Genomic DNA, 24,786 nt, shown 5'->3' on the forward strand with positions numbered 1-24,786 from the left:
GGCGATGAGGGCGGTCTCGGTGCTGTGGTTGGCTCGGAAGCCGGACTGTGAGGGGTCGAGGGATCCGTTCGTCTCGAGGAAGGCGGCCATCTGCTTGTTGACGGTCTTCTCGATGACTTTGGCTGGAAACGGGAGGAGCGAGATGGGGCGGTAATTCTTGAGTTCGGTGGGGTCCGCTGTGGGTTTTTTGAGAAGAGCGCTGAGTTCGGCGTGCTTCCAGCTCTCGGGGAAGGTGGCGGTGTCGAAGGATGTGTTGATGATGTCTCGCAGGTGGGGTGCGATGACAGCGTCGGCCTTGTTGAAGACGTGGTGAGGGCAGGGGTCGGTCGGTGATCCGGAGTGGATGGAGTTCATCGTGCGGATGGTGTCTTCGGTGCTGATCGGGGTCCAGGCGTGGAGGGTGGTGGTGGGGGGTGGTTGTTCGGTCATGGTGTGCGTTGGTTGGTTGTTGAAGCTGTTGTGTATGTCCGCGATCTTGTTGTGGAAGTATGAAGCGAGGGAGTTGCAGAGGTCTTGCGATGGGGTGATGTCGTTGTTTCCTGCGCTGGGGTTGGAAAGCTCTTTCACGATGTTGAAGAGTTCTTTGCAGTTGTGTGCGTTGTTGTCCAACCGGTCCTTGAAAGCTGTTTTCTTGGCGGCGCGGATCAGCTGGTGGTGTTTCCGGGTGGCAAGTTTGAAGGAGGTCCTGTTGTCCGGTGTCGGTACCCTTTTCCAAACTTTCTCGAGGGCTCGGCAGTTCTTCTTGGAGCACTTGAGTTCGTCGGTGAACCATGGGGCCTTCTTGCTGCCGGGTCTGCTAGGCGGGGTCCTCAGTGGGGCGAGTTCGTCCGCGCAGTTGTTGATCCACTTCGTGAGGTTGTCTGCGGCCTGGCTGGGGTTCGCTGAGCTGTCAGGAGGGTGCTGGCTCAAGGAGGTGGCGAGCTGGTCTGCTGAGATCTTGTTCCAGCTTCTGCGGGCGGCCTGTTTCTGGTGGTGGTGGGTCGTCGTTCTCTTGAAGGTGAAGTGGACGCAGCTGTGGTCCGTCCATTGAAGCTCTGTGGCGTGGCTGACGTCGATGTCTGTGCTGGAAGAGAAGACTGCGTCGAGTGTGTGTCCGGCGAGGTGGGTGGGGGTGGACACCAGTTGCTTGAGTCCCAGGTTGGCGAGGTTGTCGAGCAGGGTGCTGGTGTTGCGGTCGTTGTTGTTCTCCAGGTGAAAGTTGAGGTCTCCCAGGAGGATGTAGTCCGCAGAGGGGAGGGCGTGCGGGCTGACGAAGTCGGCGATGTCCTCGCTGAATTGCGTGCGTGGTCCAGGGGGTCGGTAGACCAGGGTGCCTCTGAGGGTGGTGTTCGGGTTGGTGTGGATCTGGAAATGCAGGTGTTCGGCGCTGGTCAGGGTGTTGTCGGTGCTGGTCGTGAGACGGATGGTGCTCCTGTGGACGATGGCGATGCCTCCTCCCATCTGGTTGGCGTTGCGGTCCCTCCGGATGATCTTGTAACCCTCTGGGATGGCGATGGCGATGTCGGGAGATGAAGAGGCGTTCATCCAGGTCTCCGTGAGGAAGGCAACGTCAGGGGCTGTGGCGTCTAGGAGGTTCCAGAGTTCGATGGCGTGTCTGTGGACGGAGCGGGTGTTGAGCAGGATGCACTTGAGGTGGGTGCTGCTGGTGTTCGGCTTGGCGGGTGCTGGTGCGAGGCTGGTCCGGGTGCAGGAGAACTTGCAGGCGTGGCAGCTGAAGGGTCCGTGGGTGCCTCGTGGAGCGGCTAAGTGGCATTCTGGGAGTCGGGCGGTGTTGAGTGCGATGAGGGTGGCGGCGGAGTACGTCAGACGGGTCGGTTGGGGTCTTCGAGGTCCAGGGGTCCTGGCACTGGTCGCGATCCGGTCGCGGACGGGCGCAGACGGGCTTACCTTTGGCGCGCCTTCGGCGCACAAACGGCGCGCCCGCTGCGCGTGACCGCTGCGCGTTCGCACGGTCGCCATTTAAGGCGAAGTGCGCGGGTGGGCGGATCAGCTGGGAGGCGGGAGCGGGGAGGGTACAGAAGAAAAAGGGGCGGGGCTAATGGCGGTGGCGGGAAGCGGGGAGGGAGAGCGGTGAGGTAGGCGGGCAAGCAGGAAGGAGGCAGGCACAATGGAGATAAAAAACACGAAGAAAAAGCAGGCACAGATTTCAGACAAAACGGGGAAAAAATACAGTGGAAACACGATCTCGGGCACAGAAAAGAAACAAGCACAAATTTTAGACAAAAACGGGCAAAAACAACGGGGAGCGCTCAAGGCAGCAGCGAGGACGGCGCTGAGGCAGAGGCAGGCACTGGGGGCACACGCAGCAGCTGGTGGCCGTGCGGCGCGGGGGTGTCCCACAAGGGTTGCAAAATCTACCACACACAGGAACACTAAGGTTGTCTCTGTCAGTTCCCTCACCACCCCCACACTTACACTAGCAATCCCTGGGGACTGCCCACCAGTGGGGGGCTTCTTTGTGCAGACAGCATCTTCTTTCTTGTGCCCTGGCTGATTACTTTCAAAGCACTTTCCCACCTTTAAGGGATCAATGAACATACCTTTCTTCCCTCAATTCCCACCTCCTCCTGAAGCTGGATTGGTTGAGGCCCCCCTCCTTCTTCAAGTTTTGCTTTGAATTTTGATGACTCCTTCTGCTTATGACATTCTTTACCCTGGGCTTTAACCTTGGGTGGGCCTGTTATCTCTTCTTGTGATCACCCCCCTGGTGCTGATCGGAAACCAGGGTTCTCACTATGGGTGGGCGGAATTTGAGTAATCGCGTTACATCTCAGCGAACAACAGAAATTCTGTGAACAAAATTCTGGACCGGAAACAAGCTTCCAAGGACCGGTTTCTGGCATTTCAGCCGTCTTCAGCCCGGCTTGCTTGAATCCAGTGGTAAAGGGAGCAAGGGACTCACGTCTAAGCATACCCTGCCAACTTATGGCGAACAAAGCGGTACAAAAGGGGGTGGTGATGGACGGAGCGTTCGAGCAAATTAAACCCTCACCCCCAGTCAACTGATCTGGGTTTAATCCATCACCATTCTTTAGCTCACTCCGCCACCCCAGTTCAGACATGGCCATATGCAAATCAGTCTGACCCTGTGCCTCATGGGAAAAGTCCAACCCGAACTGCCAAAGCCATGTCTTCCCTGGACCGGAAACAAGCATCCTGGGACCGATTTCTGGCATTACAGCCGTCATCAGCCAGGCTAGCTTGAATCCAGTGGCAAAGTGAGCCAGGGACTCACGTCGGAGCATACCCTGCCAACTTAGGGCGAACAAAATGATACAAAAGGGGATGATGAACGGAGCGTTTGAGCAAATCAAACCCTCACCCCCAGTCAACTGATCTGGGTTTAATCCATCATCATTCTTTAGCTCACTCCGCCACCCCAGTTCAGACATGGCCATATGCAAATCAGTCTGACCCTGTGCCTCATGGGAACAGTCCAGCCCGTACTGCCAAAGCCATGTCTTCCCTTGACCGGAAACAAGCATCCTTTGCCACTGGATTCAAGCAAGCCGGGCTGAAGACGGCTGAAATGCCAAAAACCGGTCCTCGGAAGCTTGTTTCCGGTCCAGGGAAGGAATGGCTTGGCAGTTCGGGAAAGGTTGAAAGGGTTGAAAGGGTATGTCCAATGAGGGAAGTACCTGGCGGTGGATATGATCATGTTCCTTGGAGTATAAATGATATTTTGTCATTTACGAATGATTTCGATAGGTTGAGAGAGAAACCAGTTGAATGGTACAAGCAAGTGGTTTATGAAAGTTTTAAAGGTATTATTGAAGGATTTAGATGGTTTATTTGACATTGTGGTTCCTGCTGATTTATGGACGGAGTGTAAGATTACAGTTGATTGGCCAAATGAAAAATATGCAAGAGATTCCAAAACAGGAGCCCCATCAGAGGAGGTGATGAAGAAATATCACTAAGTAATTACTTTCTTGAAAGGGAACATTTCTCCTAAAAAGACAGATTGGGTTAAGATAGATAGAACAACTCAGGATCAAAAATAGTCTGTACATGCGTATTATGAAAGGTTGTGACAGGTCTTTAAGCAGTATAGTGGATTTGAGAACATTGGTGATAAGGATATGGGGCATTTTGTATATTGGTTTGTGTATGGTCTGAAACCAGAGATTAGTCAGATGATCCAACAGCACATGTTGTGCTGGAAGAGTAATACAATCGGCAAAATATTGAAATATGAGAAGTATGGCATTGATGACATTGAGGCAAAACATAGAAAGCTTAAAGAGAAAATGATGTGGGCACAGGTGAAATAGACAGAGCAATAGGAAGCTAAATTAATTTCCCAGACTGATAATGTGATGAAATATCAGAATCAAAGTGAACAAGTGTTGAGTGGTAGTAAAAGACGAGGACGAATGAATAGAGAGGAAGCAAGAAAGACATGTCCATATCATGCGTGCGGAAAGCTTGGACATTAGAAGAATGCGAGTAAGGTTGTCCAGAATAATAATGGGCCAAATCAAAATTTAAATCCGCAGAGCAGAATGAAGTGGCTGTGAAACAGCAATAGCAGCAGTAGGTAGTTACTCCACAGTATCAGTTGCCACAGCCTCCTATGTCAAACCATGTGAACATTCAAAAATAGAATGCGAACACCGGATTTCAAGGAGAAATTGGTCAGAATAACTCTGCGGTTACACAATATTTTTTGCAGAGTAATGATTAATCAGACTATGTACAATGATGGTGCCTGAGGGGAGAGGAAGAGGAGTGCGCCCTTGGTGCATCCTTGCCAGTAGATCAGACAGGTCAATTTATTGATGGGAAAGTTGAAGGTAGTGACATCACAACTTTATTGGACACTGGTGCTACCTGGCCTACTGTGAGAACAGCAGGCATCCCAAACCTAACCTTCTCGGGAGAAAGTATCCAAGTTGTAGGAGTGTCAAATAAACAGATTAGAACCCCAGTTAAAAAACCAATGGAAGGCCATATTGGACATTTTAAAGACATGCATCAGTTTTTAGTGTGTGATTCAGGCCCAGTGAATTTGTTAGGTAGAGACCTACTGTGCAAAATGAACTGCACAATCTATTGTACGCCTGATGGTGTTACTTTTCAAACACCTGATGAGGATGTTGTTTACAAAATAGATGTTAGCTAAGAAACGTACAGAAGGGGATGAAATTTTTTCACTAGTAAATGAAAATTAATTACCTGAGGAATTGAGAGACACCGTAAATCCAAGGGGGGGGACTTTACAGGAAAGGATGTAGGGTTAATGGCAAATGTAGACCCTGTGAAAATAGTGGTGAAGGAAGGTGAAGTTTATCCAAACATAAAACCGTACAAAATGAGTCCAAAAGTGAAAGCAGGAGTTGCTTCAGTAATTGAACAATTGATCAAGCAAGGAATTCTGAAAGAAATAGTAGGGAGTCCTATTAATTCGACAATTGTGGTACTTAAAAAGCCTAGCGGCAAGTACAGTCAGTATTTATTTGCCTTCCTGTTTGGAGATCGTGTGTTGGCATGGTGCTGAGTTCCTCAAGGGTACACAGAGGGCCCCTCAATTTTCAATCAAATCCTGAAAAAGTGTCTAGAGTCATTAGTTATGCCTGGGAAATCAATTATGGTTCACTACATTGATGACCTATTGGTGGCATCAAAGACACGAGAAGATTGTGTCACTGACACAATTGCATTACTGAACCATTTGGCCGAAAGAGGACACAAGGTGTATCCAGAAAAATTGTAGTTCTGTCAATAAGAAGTTAGATATTTAGGGCATAAAATAGAAAGAGGAGTTAGAAAATTGACACAGGAAAGAATACAAACAATCAAATAAATACAACTACCTCAGATGCAATAGGATATGAGAATGTTTCTGGGAGTGGTTGGGTACTGTAGGCAGTGGATCAATGGCTTCTCCCTGCTAGAGAAACCATTGATACAATTGACTGAGAAAAGAGCGAAAGATCCAATTGATTGAAATGACGAATGTTTGGAAGCATTTGTGAAACTGCGAAATTGTCTGTGTGAGGGCCTTGTCTGATTATTTAAACAAATTTGTGCTGTTTTGTCGTGAGAGAGAAAATTGTGCACTTTCAGTTTTTTGACTCAGAGACATGGACTGAGCTGACGTCCAGTGGCGTATTTCTCTGCCACCTTGGATCCAGTAGGTTCAACATTACCTGACTGCTTGAATGCAGTAGCTGCTACCTGTGTGAGTCTAGAGCAAAGTGAGTCAATTGTGATGAGACATCCCGTAAAAGTGTATGTTCCACATTCAATTGAGATTCTTTTGACAAGAACGCAAACACAGCACCTCACTCCTAGTCGGTTGACTAAGAATAAAAGAGTGATTTTGGGAGCAGAAAATGTGACAATGATAAGATGTACAATAATTAATCCTGCCTCATTATTGCCAGATCCATGTTGTGAGGAAGTGAAAGATGAGATTGATCATGATTCTCTCAATGTGACTGAATTATGTACTAAGCCGCGTCCTGATATAAAAGAAACTCAGTTGAAGGAATCTGATCAGAAACTATTCGTGGATGGGTCCTGTCTGAGGATGAAAGAAGGAGAGCTAAGTGCTGCATATGTTGTATGCAAAAAAACAGGGGTTAATGGATAATCCTTTTTACTGTGAGTCGAGTCTGCACAAGTAACCGAATTGATGGCCTTAACAAAGGCATGCAAAATTGGGTAAAATTGGAAAATAACAGTATTTACGGATAGTCAATATGATTTCGGGGATGTGCAAGACTTTGGCCAGCTCTAGATGCAGAGGAGATTTCTGACTTCTTCAGGATCTCCTATCAGAAATAGTAAACATGTAAAAGGATTTGTTAGAAGCATTACAATTGTCATTAGAAATAGCAGTGGCCAAATGTGCTGCACACCAGTCATCAAATGACTTTGTGACGGCAGGCAATAGATATGCTGCCCAAATTGCTCAGAACTGTGCGAAAAATACAATGGCAATTAATAGAAAAGTTGAAACAGGTGAAACCAGCTGCCAACTTATTTTTTTCTCAGTTCCAGAAACATGGGATGAGGTTATACAGATGCAGGAAGAAGTTGAGGAAAAGGAAAAGGAAATCTGGATAAAGTCAGGTTGTACAAAAAGGACAGAAGATGAAGTGTGGGTGTACTTAGATGGCAGACCAGTCATGCCAGATTGCTTACTCTCTCAAATTGCAAGAGTATACCATGGAACAACACATATTGGCAGGGATTCAATGATCAGACTATTTAGACAGAGTTGGTACAATCCAAAGTTTAGGGTAGTTGCAGAGAGACTTTGCCACAGATGTTTGATCTGTGAACAGCAAAATCCAGGCAAGAAGACAGTGGTCAGTTGGGGAAAGATTCGAAAGGCAGAAGGACCCTTTACCAGGTTGCAGTTAGACTTCATTGAGTTAATTCCGTCCAATGGATTGAAGTATGTTTTTGTCATAGTGTGTCTGTTCTCGAGATTGGTAGAGGCATACCCCACACGAAGAAATGACAGTCTCACAGTTGCTAAATAATTGTTGAGCAAGTTGATACCTCGTTTCGTTTTTTTAGCTACTTTGGAATCAGATAAAGGATCTCATTTTAACAATGTGATAATTCGATTAATCTGTGCTGCATTCAACATTGAACAAAAACTGCACTGTGCTTATCGTCCACAGGCTTCTGGAATAGTTGAACAGCTTAATGGCACAATCAAGTCAAGATTAGGGAAGGTGTGTGCGTCCACAATGCTAAAATGGTCAGATGCCTTGCCCCTTCTATTGGTGGGTCTCAGAAGTATTCCTGAAAGAAAACAGGATTGAGTCCTCATGAAGTGATCATGGGAAGGGCAATGAGACAAGCATTTATTCCTGTAAATAAATTAATGAATATAACTGATGATTTTATGATGGGTTTATGAATAATAGTTGAACGGATTTTAATGACATGTAAGCATGGTGTGATGGAGCTTTCCCCTCACCTGACTGATCAGATTTCTTATTTTTACGATTTGGAAACTTTAGTTGGTGGAACATGAAGAACGAAAGGTATAATTAGGATACTCTTAGCTAGTTAGTTAGATGATGATTTTGGGATGCTGTTGTTGCTGCGGGAGATGCTGTTGCTGGAAGAGATGCTGTGAGTAGAACCGAATGCAGAACTTGAAGCAGAACTTTCTATACTAATTAATTTGTTTAGATCAGAAGATCGCGGAAGAATCTCAAGGAGGAAGAGAGTGTCAGAGAGGGGTGCAGCACAATCGTCGGTATTCTAGAGAGGTCATCTCTCCTGTCCTGAAGTCTTTGTCTCCTGCCCTATCCCCGGGACCCTTACCAACCCTTTGGCCAAAGGGTTGGTCTTTCACACCATCTTTGGTAACTATTATTTTCGGTTATTTGTTGATGCCCTTTTCTCTCTCTCTTCTCCCTTTCTGAGCATTGATTATTGTATGACTCCGAAGTATATTATTGGTGTTTATGAGTTGAATTTTTCTCTCCTATGGATGATGGTGACTGCACTGTACTTTGAAATGGTTCACATGCATTCATTTAAATAAAGATTTTAACTTTTTTGAGTCTGTGGTTATTTACATTGAATAAAAGAACAGTTTGTTTTATGTTATTTTCACCATCAACTAGTTAAACTAATGGTCCATTGACCAGAGGAAAGAACTTTTTGATCAGTGAAAGGTTAGTTAGAAATATTAAATAACTAATCCTGAACACTGTGGAAATTACAAACTTGACCCCAGCGGTTTAAACTACTTGTGAGTTATGGGCCCAGGTTAGTATATGATAATAGAGTATCTGTTGTTGAACCGCTGGATCACTACCACTAGTAATAAGGCCACCAAACCAGTTTGTAAGCTATGAAATGAACTAGCACACCCGTTGGAATATGTCATCAGTGATGTAATATGTGAGTTCATAAGGAGTGCATGGGGGGACGAAGCTATAATTAGCTCTGACCACAATGCCACTTTAATCTTAGTTTGTTCAGTGAATTTCTCAGTAATTTAAAGAACAAAAACAGATTTTTCTATGACATCTAACTATACGGTTACTTTAACCTTTGTTTTTTTTCAGTGGTATATATATATATATATATATATATATATATACTTATATATGTACATATATATATATATAGTGATGTCATTTGAGATGTCATCAGTGATGTCACTGACCATGTCATGAATGATGTAATATGTGACATCATCAGCAGTGGATTGCGGGCGCGCGAGTTATAGTGAGTTCAACTAACTATAACATGTGAATTTCAATGGTGTTGTATGAGTAAAATGTTCAGATAACTATAACCGGTGTGAAACCTATGGTTTTTTCAGTGAATTTCAAAGGTTTTTTAAATGCTAATTCCTAACTATAACGAGTGTTAAACCTATGGTTTTTTCAGTGAATTTCAAAGGTTTTTTAAAAGCTAATTCCTAAATATAACGAGTTTGTAACCTAAGGTTTTTAAAGTGAATTATTAAGTTTTTTTATATCTATTTTTTATAGCTATTAGTTATTTTAATTTTAATAAAATTATTTAAAAAATGTTTATTTTTCTAACATGAATTTTTTGATGTATTTTTTCTGTGTTTTTTAAAATCTTTTTACCCCGGAGCGCTCAGGGTACACGCCACCGTAAACGCATCCATACATGTAGTGAGAGCGCTATTCCCGTGCGCGAAAAAATATATAATTATGTATTGAAAGTAAATGATAACGCAAGACATTCAGTCCGTGTGTTTAGAAGCTACCTGGAGACTTGGGCGCTGATGAAGGCTGATCCTAATGCCGAAATGCATTCGCCAAACACGAAATAAAGTGTGCCTCCAAAGTGTTCCCCTGCGTGGTCTCTGCTCATTCGGAAGAAGGAGTTTTTGTTCATGTTTCACGTGTCAGCCAGCTACACGTAACAGAGACCCCTGCCTCGCAAGTTGGTTCCTGACATCACTGGCTTTGCTGCCTCCGCAGCTGTTTGTTTTCCGAGTTATTGGAAGGTCAGGAACCCACCATGGACTTTGGGGAAGAATGAAGGTAGTAGCGCGGTTGTACAGTCGCGCATTGGGTGACATGCACAGTCAGAGTTTCCCCTACCGAATGGAATCCCGAGGTCTACGGGGAGGCAGTTTGGGGACCCGAGGAGGTGCGCTTTTTTCCGTTAACAAACAGGACTTTTGCTTTAAAAACACATGAACTGCTGAGACATTTCCGCATTGCACTGTGTTGTGTATATCCCCCCATGCAGCACTTACCTGGGAACTTCCAGAGGTATCCTGGGTGTTGGAGTTCACGAACATTCTGTGGACTGACTACAAGTGAGCAGATGACATCAGGGAGGCGGGGCGGATCCTCTACCAATAAGAGGGAGGCAGAATTCAGTCCGTGTGTTTAGAAGCTACCTGGAGACTTGGGCGCTGATGAAGGCTGATCCTAATGCCGAAATGCATTCGCCAAACACGAAATAAAGTGTGCCTCCAAAGTGTTCCCCTGCGTGGTCTCTGCTCATTCGGAAGAAGGAGTTTTTGTTCATGTTTCACGTGTCAGACAGCTACACGTAACAGAGACCCCTGCCTCGCAAGTTGGTTCCTGACATCACTGGCTTTGCTGCCTCCGCAGCTGTTTGTTTTCCGAGTTATTGGAAGGTCAGGAACCCACCATGGACTTTGGGGAAGAATGAAGGTAGTAGCGCGGTTGTACAGTCGCGCATTGGGTGACATGTACAGTCAGAGTTTCCCCTACCGAATGGAATCCCGAGGTCTACGGGGAGGCAGTTTGGGGACCCGAGGAGGTGCGCTTTTTTCCGTTAACAAACAGGACTTTTGCTTTAAAAACACATGAACTGCTGAGACATTTCCGCATTGCACTGTGTTGTGTATATCCCCCCATGCAGCACTTACCTGGGAACTTCCAGAGGTATCCTGGGTGTTGGAGTTCACGAACATTCTGTGGACTGACTACAAGTGAGCAGATGACATCAGGGAGGCGGGGCGGATCCTCTACCAATAAGAGGGAGGCAGAATTCAGTCCGTGTGTTTAGAAGCTACCTGGAGACTTGGGCGCTGATGAAGGCTGATCCTAATGCCGAAATGCATTCGCCAAACACGAAATAAAGTGTGCCTCCAAAGTGTTCCCCTGCGTGGTCTCTGCTCATTCGGAAGAAGGAGTTTTTGTTCATGTTTCACGTGTCAGCCAGCTACACGTAACAGAGACCCCTGCCTCGCAAGTTGGTTCCTGACATCACTGGCTTTGCTGCCTCCGCAGCTGTTTGTTTTCCGAGTTATTGGAAGGTCAGGAACCCACCATGGACTTTGGGGAAGAATGAAGGTAGTAGCGCGGTTGTACAGTCGCGCATTGGGTGACATGCACAGTCAGAGTTTCCCCTACCGAATGGAATCCCGAGGTCTACGGGGAGGCAGTTTGGGGACCCGAGGAGGTGCGCTTTTGTCCGTTAACAAACAGGACTTTTGCTTTAAAAACACATGAACTGCTGAGACATTTCCGCATTGCACTGTGTTGTGTATATCCCCCCATGCAGCACTTACCTGGGAACTTCCAGAGGTATCCTGGGTGTTGGAGTTCACGAACATTCTGTGGACTGACTACAAGTGAGCAGATGACATCAGGGAGGCGGGGCGGATCCTCTACCAATAAGAGGGAGGCAGAATTCAGTCTGTGTGTTTAGAAGCTACCTGGAGACTTGGGCGCTGATGAAGGCTGATCCTAATGCCGAAATGCATTCGCCAAACACAAAATAAAGTGTGCCTCCAAAGTGTTCCCCTGCGTGGTCTCTGCTCATTCGGAAGAAGGAGTTTTTGTTCATGTTTCACGTGTCAGCCAGCTACACGTAACAGAGACCCCTGCCTCGCAAGTTGGTTCCTGACATCACTGGCTTTGCTGCCTCCGCAGCTGTTTGTTTTCCGAGTTATTGGAAGGTCAGGAACCCACCATGGACTTTGGGGAAGAATGAAGGTAGTAGCGCGGTTGTACAGTCGCGCATTGGGTGACATGCACAGTCAGGGTTTCCCCTACCGAATGGAATCCCGAGGTCTACGGGGAGGCAGTTTGGGGACCCGAGGAGGTGCGCTTTTTTCCGTTAACAAACAGGACTTTTGCTTTAAAAACACATGAACTGCTGAGACATTTCTGCATTGCACTGTGTTGTGTATATCCCCCCATGCAGCACTTACCTGGGAACTTCCAGAGGTATCCTGGGTGTTGGAGTTCACGAACATTCTGTGGACTGACTACAAGTGAGCAGATGACATCAGGGAGGCGGGGCGGATCCTCTACCAATAAGAGGGAGGCAGAATTCAGTCCGTGTGTTTAGAAGCTACCTGGAGACTTGGGCGCTGATGAAGGCTGATCCTAATGCCGAAATGCATTCGCCAAACACGAAATAAAGTGTGCCTCCAAAGTGTTCCCCTGCGTGGTCTCTGCTCATTCGGAAGAAGGAGTTTTTGTTCATGTTTCACGTGTCAGCCAGCTACACGTAACAGAGACCCCTGCCTCGCAAGTTGGTTCCTGACATCACTGGCTTTGCTGCCTCCGCAGCTGTTTGTTTTCCGAGTTATTGGAAGGTCAGGAACCCACCATGGACTTTGGGGAAGAATGAAGGTAGTAGCGCGGTTGTACAGTCGCGCATTGGGTGACATGCACAGTCAGAGTTTCCCCTACCGAATGGAATCCCGAGGTCTACGGGGAGGCAGTTTGGGGACCCGAGGAGGTGCGCTTTTTTCCGTTAACAAACAGGACTTTTGCTTTAAAAACACATGAACTGCTGAGACATTTCCGCATTGCACTGTGTTGTGTATATCCCCCCATGCAGCACTTACCTGGGAACTTCCAGAGGTATCCTGGGTGTTGGAGTTCACGAACATTCTGTGGACTGACTACAAGTGAGCAGATGACATCAGGGAGGCGGGGCGGATCCTCTACCAATAAGAGGGAGGCAGAATTCAGTCCGTGTGTTTAGAAGCTACCTGGAGACTTGGGCGCTGATGAAGGCTGATCCTAATGCCGAAATGCATTCGCCAAACACGAAATAAAGTGTGCCTCCAAAGTGTTCCCCTGCGTGGTCTCTGCTCATTCGGAAGAAGGAGTTTTTGTTCATGTTTCACGTGTCAGCCAGCTACACGTAACAGAGACCCCTGCCTCGCAAGTTGGTTCCTGACATCACTGGCTTTGCTGCCTCCGCAGCTGTTTGTTTTCCGAGTTATTGGAAGGTCAGGAACCCACCATGGACTTTGGGGAAGAATGAAGGTAGTAGCGCGGTTGTACAGTCGCGCATTGGGTGACATGCACAGTCAGAGTTTCCCCTACCGAATGGAATCCCGAGGTCTACGGGGAGGCAGTTTGGGGACCCGAGGAGGTGCGCTTTTTTCCGTTAACAAACAGGACTTTTGCTTTAAAAACACATGAACTGCTGAGACATTTCCGCATTGCACTGTGTTGTGTATATCCCCCCATGCAGCACTTACCTGGGAACTTCCAGAGGTATCCTGGGTGTTGGAGTTCACGAACATTCTGTGGACTGACTACAAGTGAGCAGATGACATCAGGGAGGCGGGGCGGATCCTCTACCAATAAGAGGGAGGCAGAATTCAGTCCGTGTGTTTAGAAGCTACCTGGAGACTTGGGCGCTGATGAAGGCTGATCCTAATGCCGAAATGCATTCGCCAAACACGAAATAAAGTGTGCCTCCAAAGTGTTCCCCTGCGTGGTCTCTGCTCATTCGGAAGAAGGAGTTTTTGTTCATGTTTCACGTGTCAGCCAGCTACACGTAACAGAGACCCCTGCCTCGCAAGTTGGTTCCTGACATCACTGGCTTTGCTGCCTCCGCAGCTGTTTGTTTTCCGAGTTATTGGAAGGTCAGGAACCCACCATGGACTTTGGGGAAGAATGAAGGTAGTAGCGCGGTTGTACAGTCGCGCATTGGGTGACATGCACAGTCAGAGTTTCCCCTACCGAATGGAATCCCGAGGTCTACGGGGAGGCAGTTTGGGGACCCGAGGAGGTGCGCTTTTTTCCGTTAACAAACAGGACTTTTGCTTTAAAAACACATGAACTGCTGAGACATTTCCGCATTGCACTGTGTTGTGTATATCCCCCCATGCAGCACTTACCTGGGAACTTCCAGAGGTATCCTGGGTGTTGGAGTTCACGAACATTCTGTGGACTGACTACAAGTGAGCAGATGACATCAGGGAGGCGGGGCGGATCCTCTACCAATAAGAGGGAGGCAGAATTCAGTCCGTGTGTTTAGAAGCTACCTGGAGACTTGGGCGCTGATGAAGGCTGATCCTAATGCCGAAATGCATTCGCCAAACACGAAATAAAGTGTGCCTCCAAAGTGTTCCCCTGCGTGGTCTCTGCTCATTCGGAAGAAGGAGTTTTTGTTCATGTTTCACGTGTCAGCCAGCTACACGTAACAGAGACCCCTGCCTCGCAAGTTGGTTCCTGACATCACTGGCTTTGCTGCCTCCGCAGCTGTTTGTTTTCCGAGTTATTGGAAGGTCAGGAACCCACCATGGACTTTGGGGAAGAATGAAGGTAGTAGCGCGGTTGTACAGTCGCGCATTGGGTGACATGCACAGTCAGAGTTTCCCCTACCAAATGGAATCCCGAGGTCTACGGGGAGGCAGTTTGGGGACCCGAGGAGGTGCGCTTTTTTCCGTTAACAAACAGGACTTTTGCTTTAAAAACACATGAACTGCTGAGACATTTCCGCATTGCACTGTGTTGTGTATATCCCCCCATGCAGCACTTACCTGGGAACTTCCAGAGGTATCCTGGGTGTTGGAGTTCACGAACATTCTGTGGACTGACTACAAGTGAGCAGATGACATCAGGGAGGCGGGGCGGATCCTCTACCAATAAGAGGGAGGCAGAATTCAGTCCGTGTGTTTAGAAGCTACCTGGAGACTTGGGCGCTGATGAAGGCTGATCCTAATGCCGAAATGCATTCGCCAAACACGAAATAAAGTGTGCCTCCAAAGTGTTCCCCTGCGTGGTCTCTGTTCATTCGGAAGAAGGAGTTTTTGTTCATGTTTCACGTGTCAGCCAGCTACACGTAACAGAGACCCCTGCCTCGCAAGTTGGTTCCTGACATCACTGGCTTTGCTGCCTCCGCAGCTGTTTGTTTTCCGAGTTATTGGAAGGTCAGGAACCCACCATGGACTTTGGGGAAGAATGAAGGTAGTAGCGCGGTTGTACAGTCGCGCATTGGGTGACATGCACAGTCAGAGTTTCCCCTACCGAATGGAATCCCGAGGTCTACGGGGAGGCAGTTTGGGGACCCGAGGAGGTGCGCTTTTTTCCGTTAACAAACAGGACTTTTGCTTTAAAAACACATGAACTGCTGAGACATTTCCGCATTGCACTGTGTTGTGTATATCCCCCCATGCAGCACTTACCTGGGAACTTCCAGAGGTATCCTGGGTGTTGGAGTTCACGAACATTCTGTGGACTGACTACAAGTGAGCAGATGACATCAGGGAGGCGGGGCGGATCCTCTACCAATAAGAGGGAGGCAGAATTCAGTCCGTGTGTTTAGAAGCTGCCTGGAGACTTGGGCGCTGATGAAGGCTGATCCTAATGCCGAAATGCATTCGCCAAACACGAAATAAAGTGTGCCTCCAAAGTGTTCCCCTGCGTGGTCTCTGCTCATTCGGAAGAAGGAGTTTTTGTTCATGTTTCACGTGTCAGCCAGCTACACATAACAGAGACCCCTGCCTCGCAAGTTGGTTCCTGACATCACTGGCTTTGCTGCCTCCGCAGCTGTTTGTTTTCCGAGTTATTGGAAGGTCAGGAACCCACCATGGACTTTGGGGAAGAATGAAGGTAGTAGCGCGGTTGTACAGTCGCGCATTGGGTGGCATGCACAGTCAGAGTTTCCCCTACCGAATGGAATCCCGAGGTCTACGGGGAGGCAGTTTGGGGACCCGAGGAGGTGCGCTTTTTTCCGTTAACAAACAGGACTTTTGCTTTAAAAACACATGAACTGCTGAGACATTTCCGCATTGCACTGTGTTGTGTATATCCCCCCATGCAGCACTTACCTGGGAACTTCCAGAGGTATCCTGGGTGTTGGAGTTCACGAACATTCTGTGGACTGACTACAAGTGAGCAGATGACATCAGGGAGGCGGGGCGGATCCTCTACCAATAAGAGGGAGGCAGAATTCAGTCCGTGTGTTTAGAAGCTACCTGGAGACTTGGGCGCTGATGAAGGCTGATCCTAATGCCGAAATGCATTCGCCAAACATGAAATGAAGTGTGCCTCCAAAGTGTTCCCCTGCGTGGTCTCTGCTCATTCGGAAGAAGGAGTTTTTGTTCACTTATATATGTACATATATATATATATAGTGATGTCATTTGAGATGTCATCAGTGATGTCACTGACCATGTCATGAATGATGTAATATGTGACATCATCAGCAGTGGATTGCGGGCGCGCGAGTTATAGTGAGTTCAACTAACTATAACATGTGAATTTCAATGGTGTTGTATGAGTAAAATGTTCAGATAACTATAACCGGTGTGAAACCTATGGTTTTTTCAGTGAATTTCAAAGGTTTTTTAAATGCTAATTCCTAACTATAACGAGTGTTAAACCTATGGTTTTTTCAGTGAATTTCAAAGGTTTTTTAAAAGCTAATTCCTAAATATAACGAGTTTGTAACCTAAGGTTTTTAAAGTGAATTATTAAGTTTTTTTATATCTATTTTTTATAGCTATTAGTTATTTTAATTTTAATAAAATTATTTAAAAAATGTTTATTTTTCTAACATGAATTTTTTGATGTATTTTTTCTGTGTTTTTTAAAATCTTTTTACCCCGGAGCGCTCAGGGTACACGCCACCGTAAACGCATCCATACATGTAGTGAGAGCGCTATTCCCGTGTGCGAAAAAATATATAATTATGTATTGAAAGTAAATGATAACGCAAGACATTCAGTAGCATACTCATAAAAGTAGTATTTGTCATTTTTATAAACCGTATTTTGACTTTAAACACATTTCCGAAAATCAAATAAAATGTCATTGTGACGCGCCGCGTAAGCGCCCCCGGAAGCGCCTCTGAAGCGCCTACGTACGTGCCGCGTAAACGCACCCGGAAGCGCTCCGGAGCGCGTAGTGTAAGCCCGTCAAGCCATGTGACCTTAAAACAACACTTTTTATTGGTTCATAACAGTTTTTTTTCAAAATATTGAAAGCCCCCACCCATTTCCCTCACTACTACTTTGAACTTGGAGAGAGCAAGAGGTGTTCCTTGGATCATCTGCAGCATCTTTTCTTTTTCAGAACAATGGCTGGAAGACAACCAACCTCCAGTGACTCAGAAGAAGAGTTTTTGCCTGAGGACTCTCCTCGGCACAAAGTTAAAGAACACTTCATTTGGAAATGTTTTACCTTCCCTGAAGGTGAAAAGAAAGTGAATGCAGCGAAGGTGTGCTGCAAAGTCTGCGGCACTACCTTGTCACGTGGTGACCCAACAAAGAAATACAGTTTTGGCAACGCCACTTTACTCAGACACGTCTAGAGAAGGCACCCCAATAATTTTGCGAGGGAGAGTGTCAGGGACCAGGCACGCAATCCCCAAAGAGGAGGAGGAGGAGCAACACCTTCCGGAAGATCGGAAAGACTAGTTCCTAACGTGCAGCCAGTCTTGGCAGGTTTGAAATTTGTCTGCAAGGACTGCAATGAACTTATTTGCTATGGGGAGCAGAGCGTCGAACTTGTTGTTTGCAGAAAGGAGGAACATCGCTGCTCCACCGGCACTAATTTCCCCCCTTTTTTTGCTCCTGTTGACCAGTTTGGCATTCCGTAGTTTTGTTTTTGTTCTGAAAAAAAAATTTTTTTTTAAATCTTTCGGAAAAAGTAAAAAAAGAAAAAAGAAAAAAAACTGTTCTTTTTAGAACTACCTCTAATTCTCCAAAAAGAGCTATATTCTTTACATATTCTCAAGGAGTGAGTGAAGTGGAGTACGGTGAGAGAGGAAAGGAAAATGAGTGAGGGAGCAAAGGAAGGGAAGAGGAGGGAAGGGAAGTGAAGCAGGGGGACTGAAAGAAAGTGAGTGTGGGAGGTGAGTGAGGGGAAGGGGACTGAACATGGGGAATGAGGATAAGTGAGGAAAGCGGACTAAGGGAAGGGGGTGAGGAAGGGTAAGAGAAGAGCAGTGAGGTTGAGGAAAGAGTGGTGATAGAGGGTGGATAAAGTCAAGTGAGCGTGAGACAAGGGGAGTGAGGGAGTGAAGAGACAGAGAGAGTGAAGGAAAGAGTGAGAGAAGGGGACTGAGTGAGGGTGCATAGAAAGGTAAGTGAGGGAGTGTGGGTGAGTTAAAGGGAGTGAGCATGAGGGAAGGGGACTAAGAGAGTGAGGGGACAGAGGTAGTGAAGCTAAAAGAAAGGGAGTGAAGGAAGGAGAATGAGGATGTGACAGGACAGAGGGAGTGAGAGAAGGAGTGAGTGAAGTGGAGTAAGGTGAGTGAAGGAAGCAGAATGAGTGAGTGAGCGAAGGAAGGAAAGAGAGGGGAAGAAGACTGAAGCATAGGTACTGAGAGAAGGTGAGTGGGGGATGAAAGTAAAGGGAAGGGGAGAAAAGGATAGAGAATAAGGGGTAGTGAGGGAACTGAAGTAAGGGAACGGGGGTGAGGAAGGGTGAGAGAAGGGCAGAGAGTGTGAGTAAAGAGGGGTGAAAGAGGGTGGATAAAAGTGAGTGAGGGTAAAACAAGGGGAGTGAGGGAGTGAGGGGATAGAGAAAATGAAGGACGGTGTGACAGAAAGAGACTGAGGGAGCAAAGAAAGGTAAGTGAGGGAGTGTGGGTGAGTTATAGGGAGTGAGCATGACGTAAGAGGAGTGAGAGGACAGAGAGAGTGAGGCTAAGAGAGAGAGAGTAAGGGAAGGAGGGTGAGGATGTGGAGAGGACAGTGGGAGTGAGAGAAGGAGTGAGTGAAGTGGAGTAAGGTGAGTGAGGGAAGGGGAATGAGTGAGGGAGTGAAGGAAGGGAAGAGAGGTGAAGGGAAGTAAAGCAGGGGGTCTGAAAGAAGGTGAGTGTGGGAAGGGAGTGAGGGAAAGGGGAGTGAACATGGGGAATGAGAATAAGTGAAGGAAGCGGAGTAAGGGAACGGGGGTGAGGGAGAATGAGAGAAGAGCAGTGAGGTTGAGGAAAAGAGTGATGAGAAACAAAATTTTGTTTGTCAAACTTACCTTATAAGTAATGTAAACTTAATTACATATTTTTAATAAATGTAATATCTGTGGAAGAGGAAAAATAAAAATAAGTTATAATTTTTATAATATATATTTCAAAATACAAGAGACAATTGTGGGTGAGCGCTCTAGCGATGCAACGCCGACAACACGCCTATTTAAGGCGAGGAGCTGCTGCCGGTCAGCCTGGATAAGGTGACCATTACTCTACGATACTTGACGCGCTGCAATTATTTCTAGAGCGCTTTCGCTGTGCTTGCGCTATATTTTTGAAACTACCTACGTTTTGTATCTTTGTTGCATTTTCTTTCGTACCCCTGTTTTAATCGCCGCGCCCCCCCCCCGGCCCTCACTTGCATTTTAAAAATTCCAAACAGCACCGCTACTTTGTGGGTCCGGGCTCCCGGGGTCTGGAACTTTGGCGGCCATTTTGGGAGGACGCTCTGCACATTGTGGGTGAGCGCACTAGCGCTGCAACGCCGACAACACTCCTATTTAAGGCGAGGAGCTGCTGCCGGTCAACCTGGATAAGGTGACCAATACTCTACGATACTTGACGCGCTGCAATTATTTCTAGAGCGCTTTCGCTGTGCTTGCGCTATATTTTTAAAACTACCTACGTTTTGTATCTTTGTTGCATTTTCTTTCGTACCCCTGTTTTAATCGCCGCGCCCCCCCCAGGGCCCTCACTTGCATTTTAAAAATTCCAAACAGCACCGCTACTTTGCGGGTCCGGGCTCCCGGGGTCTGGAACTTTGGCGGCCATTTTGGAAGGACGCTTTGCACATTGTGGGTGAGCGCTCTAGCGCTGCAACGCCGACAACACGCCTATTTAAGGCGAGGAGCTGCTGCCGGTCAGCCTGGATAAGGTGACCATTACTCTACGATACTTGACGTGCTGCAATTATTTCTAGAGCGCTTTCGCTGTGCTTGCGCTATATTTTTAAAACTACCTACATTTTGTATCTTTGTTGCATTTTCTTCTTTCGTACCCCTGTTTTAATCGCTGCGCCCCCCCCCCGGCCCTCACTTGCATTTTAAAAATTCCAAACAGCACCGCTACTTTGCGGGTCCAGGCTTCCGGGGTCTGGAACTTTGGTGGCCATTTTGGGAGGACGCTCTGCACATTGTGGGTGAGCGCTCTAGCGCTGCAACGCCGACAACATGCCTATTTAATGCTCGTCCCTTCGCGCAGCGGATTAGCGCAGCGGGGGGGTGCCTCGCTGTGCCTGAGTCGTGCCAGAGTCCTGCCCGTCTGCGCCCGTCAGCGCTAAGGCAGGGCTAGGGCAGGACACTCTGGACACTTCCACTATGCTTTCTGGTGACTTTTTATTCGGTCTCCGCCATAAGGTAAGTTCATGCGCTCACGATGCGCTCGACCCCCTTTGTGGGCCTTTTCAGTGTCCTACGTGTTCTTTTGTGCTCCCGTTGCCCCTCCCTATCAACGACTTACAGCCCTCACAAACGGTCCTTAGTGGAGCAGACCTCCCTGCTGTTATTCACCGTCAGACAACACTTAAAATATTCCATCTTAATGTCAGATCATTGGTCTGTCACCATTTAGATGTTTTCACAATACTCACAGACGAAAAACCTGACCTTTTCTTTATGACGGAAACATGGCTTCACGACGATGCCACAGCAGCTATGAATCTTGCGCTACCTGAGGAGTACATTATGTACACTCTGAATCGTAACTCAAGAGGTGGCGGGATCGCGGCTGTGATTAAGGCATGTTACCCATGTTCATGGAAGTCCATTGTTATAGCGGGCTGAGAAAGCGCCCATTTTGCAATTTCCATAAACCTTATCTTACCATCTCCGGACTTCTCATTTATAGACCCCCTGGCCCTGACGCCGCCTTTCGGCTTGCCCTCCCTGAGGTAGTCTCGTCTCTGGCCCTCAGATCGGCTAACTTTAGTATAGTAGGTGACATCAATCTCCACCTGGATACTCCCCTTTCCTCTGCTGTCAGTGGTTTCCTCGCAGACCTTGAGGCTTTAAAACTACATCAGCTTATCAACCATCAGACTCATGTGGGCGGACATATTCTAGATCCCTTTCTGACGAATCTCCAGAATGCTATCACGTTTCCACCCAAACCCATGGCCTGGACAGATCATTACCTGATCGAAGTTCGGCCTATTTCGAATGTTTCTCCTTTTAAGAGCTCCACTCCGGTGGTCTTTAAGCGCCCTTGGAGGAAATTGAGGCTGGCCGACTTCCATCAGCTTTTGTCACTACATCCACCGGACCCCCCTAAAGATGCCTCTTTGGGATATGACCATTTTTGCGAATGGTTGACCCAAGCCCTGGACACTTTAATTCCAGCGAGATGGAGTAAAGTCCGGTCTGGCCCCTCTAGCCCGTGGTATGATGATTCCCTCAGGCTTCTTAAGACTGCATGTAAACGGGCTGAAAGAGCCTGGCGTAAGGCATATGATCCTGACCTCAAGCAGATCTATCTGGCTAGTATTAAGTTCAACCATCGAGCCATTTGCAAAACCCGAGCCACATTTTACTCCTTGGAGTTTAAGAACAGCCCTAACCCTATAAAACTCCTCTTTAAGGTCTGTAAAGATCTTACTAACAAGAAAACTGCGGTAATGGAAAAACGACCCCTGACTCATTGTGAAGAGCTAGCGGCTTTCTTTGTGGAGAAAGTCGAGGCGATCTATCGAACATTCCCCCCTCAAACTGTGCCTGCTAATAACCTGGGATGCACTCCTGTGACCTTTAGGTCTCTTTCGTCATTACCTAAGCCATCTCAGGAAGAGTTTAAATCTCTTGCTACGAAAGTTAAATCGGGCTCGCCTGCGGATCCACTAAGACCTATACAATTTAAAGAATCCGCTGAGGTTTGCTTTCCCCCTTTGTACGATCTTATTAGGTTATCTTTTGAGTCCGGGACTGTTCCCAGTAAATGGAAGCAGGCTACGGTCATTCCAATTTTAAAGAAGCCCACCCTGGACCCATCAAAACCTGAACATTACCAACCCATCTCTCTCCTCCCATGGGTATCCAAACTTGCGGAGGCCCACGCCAACAAAATCTTGTCTTGCCATCTTCAAAAATCAGGCATCCTAGATCCATCTCAGAATGGTTTCTGCGCAGGCCACAGCACGGAGACTGCCCTGTTGGCGATGGCGGAGCACTTGCGGAGGATGTTGGACTCAGGACAGATGGCGGCACTGATCATTTTGGATCTTAGTGCCGCTTTCGACACTGTCTCCCACTCCATCCTTCTTCAAAGTCTGAGAGAGGCCGGTGTGGAGAATACAGCATTTGAATGGTTTCGCTCATTTCTATCAGGGCGTACCTTCAAAGTATCCACCCCTCCATTTGAATCTGCCTCCCACAACATTTCCCAAGGGGTCCCGCAAGGTTCGGCACTCAGCCCGCCCCTTTTTAACCTGTATGTGCAGCCGCTAGCTGCCGTCGCCAAGAGATGGGGTCTAACTATGGTGTCGTACGCTGACGACTCCCAGCTAGCGGTTGCACTAAATGGGGACTCTGCGGTCGATGCCCCTAACTTCCAGACTGCCCTAAAGGAGGTGGCAAGTTGGATGATGGACAACTGTCTCCAACTTAATGCAGCGAAGACAGAGGTCTTAGTTCTGGGCAAACAGGTTCATCTCTGGGGAGACCGTTGGTGGCCACCGGAGCTAGGCCAAGCCCCAATTCCCGTGACAGAGGCAAAGAACCTTGGGGTCTGGCTTGATTCCAACTTATCTTTTATTCCTCATACTAAAAGAGTTGCTGGTACCTGCTTTGGTGTTCTTCAGAGCCTTAGACCCATTTTCAAATGTTTTAATGCCCCTACCAGGCAACTCATCGTCCAAGCTATGGTGCTCTCTAGATTAGATTACGCCAGCTCGCTTCTTTTGGGCGTTAACCAAGCTGAACTTACACGCCTCCGCGTGTGCAAAACGCGGCTGCCAGAATGCAGGTAGGCCTGCCTAAATTTTGTTCTGCCAGGCGTACCATCTATGACCTACATTGGCTGCCCGTCGGGCAGAGGATCAAGTTCAAAGCCTTGTGCCTGGTATTTAAGATCTTAAAGGCTTCATCTCCCCCCATTCTTGCACAGGCGATTTCCTACTACATTCCTTCTAGAGTTTTACGTTCGACGGGTCAATTTCTGGCCTGTGTTCCTCGCTTCAGGAAAGCCAGAGTTGGTGGCCGCTCCTTTGGTGTCCTGGCAGCGAGTCTTTGGAACACTTTACCCGTTGATATTCGTGCCATACCGGATCTGCTGTCTTTCAGAAGAGCTGTCAAAACTTTTTTGTTCCCACTACTCTAATCTGTCTCTTTAGCTCTGTCTGATATCTCCATTTGGTTATGTTATTCTGTCCAACATAGCGCCGGAACGCCACTTTGCTGTGGCAGTTGCGCGCTCTACAAATTAATATAGCATAACATAACATAACAAAGCAGGAGATTAAAAGTCATAAAAGGGTACTAAGAGATAAAGGTTAGTTGTTAATTTGTAAGGGATACTATGTTGTACACGTTAAGTTAATAAGAATAATGTTTTTAATATAAAAATTTCGTACTCTCACTGTCTTTCTCTCTCTCTCTCTCTCTCTTTATACTACCCTAACAGCAATGATGGATCTTAATGAGGAGTCAGTTGACATTGTTTTTGAAATTTCTGTGACTATTATAGACAATTTGAATGATCCAGTTGATGTGAATACACATAATGAAGACCTTATTGAAGAAGGAGATGGCATGGGGGATTTTTACGATGAATCTTTGGATTCGGAATTAATTGAATATTTGGAGTTCATTGAGTTCCAGGATTCTTCTTTGGAGACTACCAATGACGAAATATCTGACGAATTAATGTTAAAAGTTCTTTCAAATTCCGAAAATTCAGAACAATAAATTTATATTTAGCAATTAAAAATTGTTAAAAATGTTTATTTTAAAAACAATACTACTTGTAGGTACTTAATTCACCCAGATAACACAACAGCTCTTTTCAGAGCTACCCTACCTCTAAACACTCTAAATTCATTATTTAAACGAAATTTTTTTCTCTGTTTTTCCCCGTGGTACGCGTACCTGTACGTGCACCTGGAGCGCACTCCGCGAAAATTTTAAAAAAAAGTTTTTTTGTCCTTCGTGGTCCATCTAGGCCCCCTCAGAATACCTAGGGAGTCAGGGGGTGTCTACCCTGCCCCCTTTTAATCATTTCCCCATTTTTTTTCACCTCTTGTGTCTCGATTCTACCGAGACACAAGATGGCGGACTCTCCGGACTGTTTGGAATGTTGACAGACACCCGAGAGCCAATCAGCTTTCCACTCACGCACTTCCGTGGCGCGCCGGGTGCGCCCCCCGGTACACATACGGGTAAGCGCTCGAAGATATATATGTGTATATATATATATGTGGTTTTGAATTTACCTTTCATAAAAACCACTGGAGCAAATTTCACCAAATATAGAAAAAGCACTTCTGCATACCAGTCCCTACAATTTTACCAAGTTTGCTGTAATTCCGCTCAGCGGTTCGGGCTGTAGCCGTGTCTAAACGTCCTATGGAAAATAACATGGGGAAAACACGTTTTGGGACACCCCTTTTTCCTCGGCCCCCAC

This window comes from Lissotriton vulgaris, chromosome 3_1 (genome assembly GCF_964263255.1).
Source record: "Lissotriton vulgaris chromosome 3_1, aLisVul1.2, whole genome shotgun sequence".
Lineage (NCBI taxonomy): Eukaryota > Metazoa > Chordata > Amphibia > Caudata > Salamandridae > Lissotriton > Lissotriton vulgaris.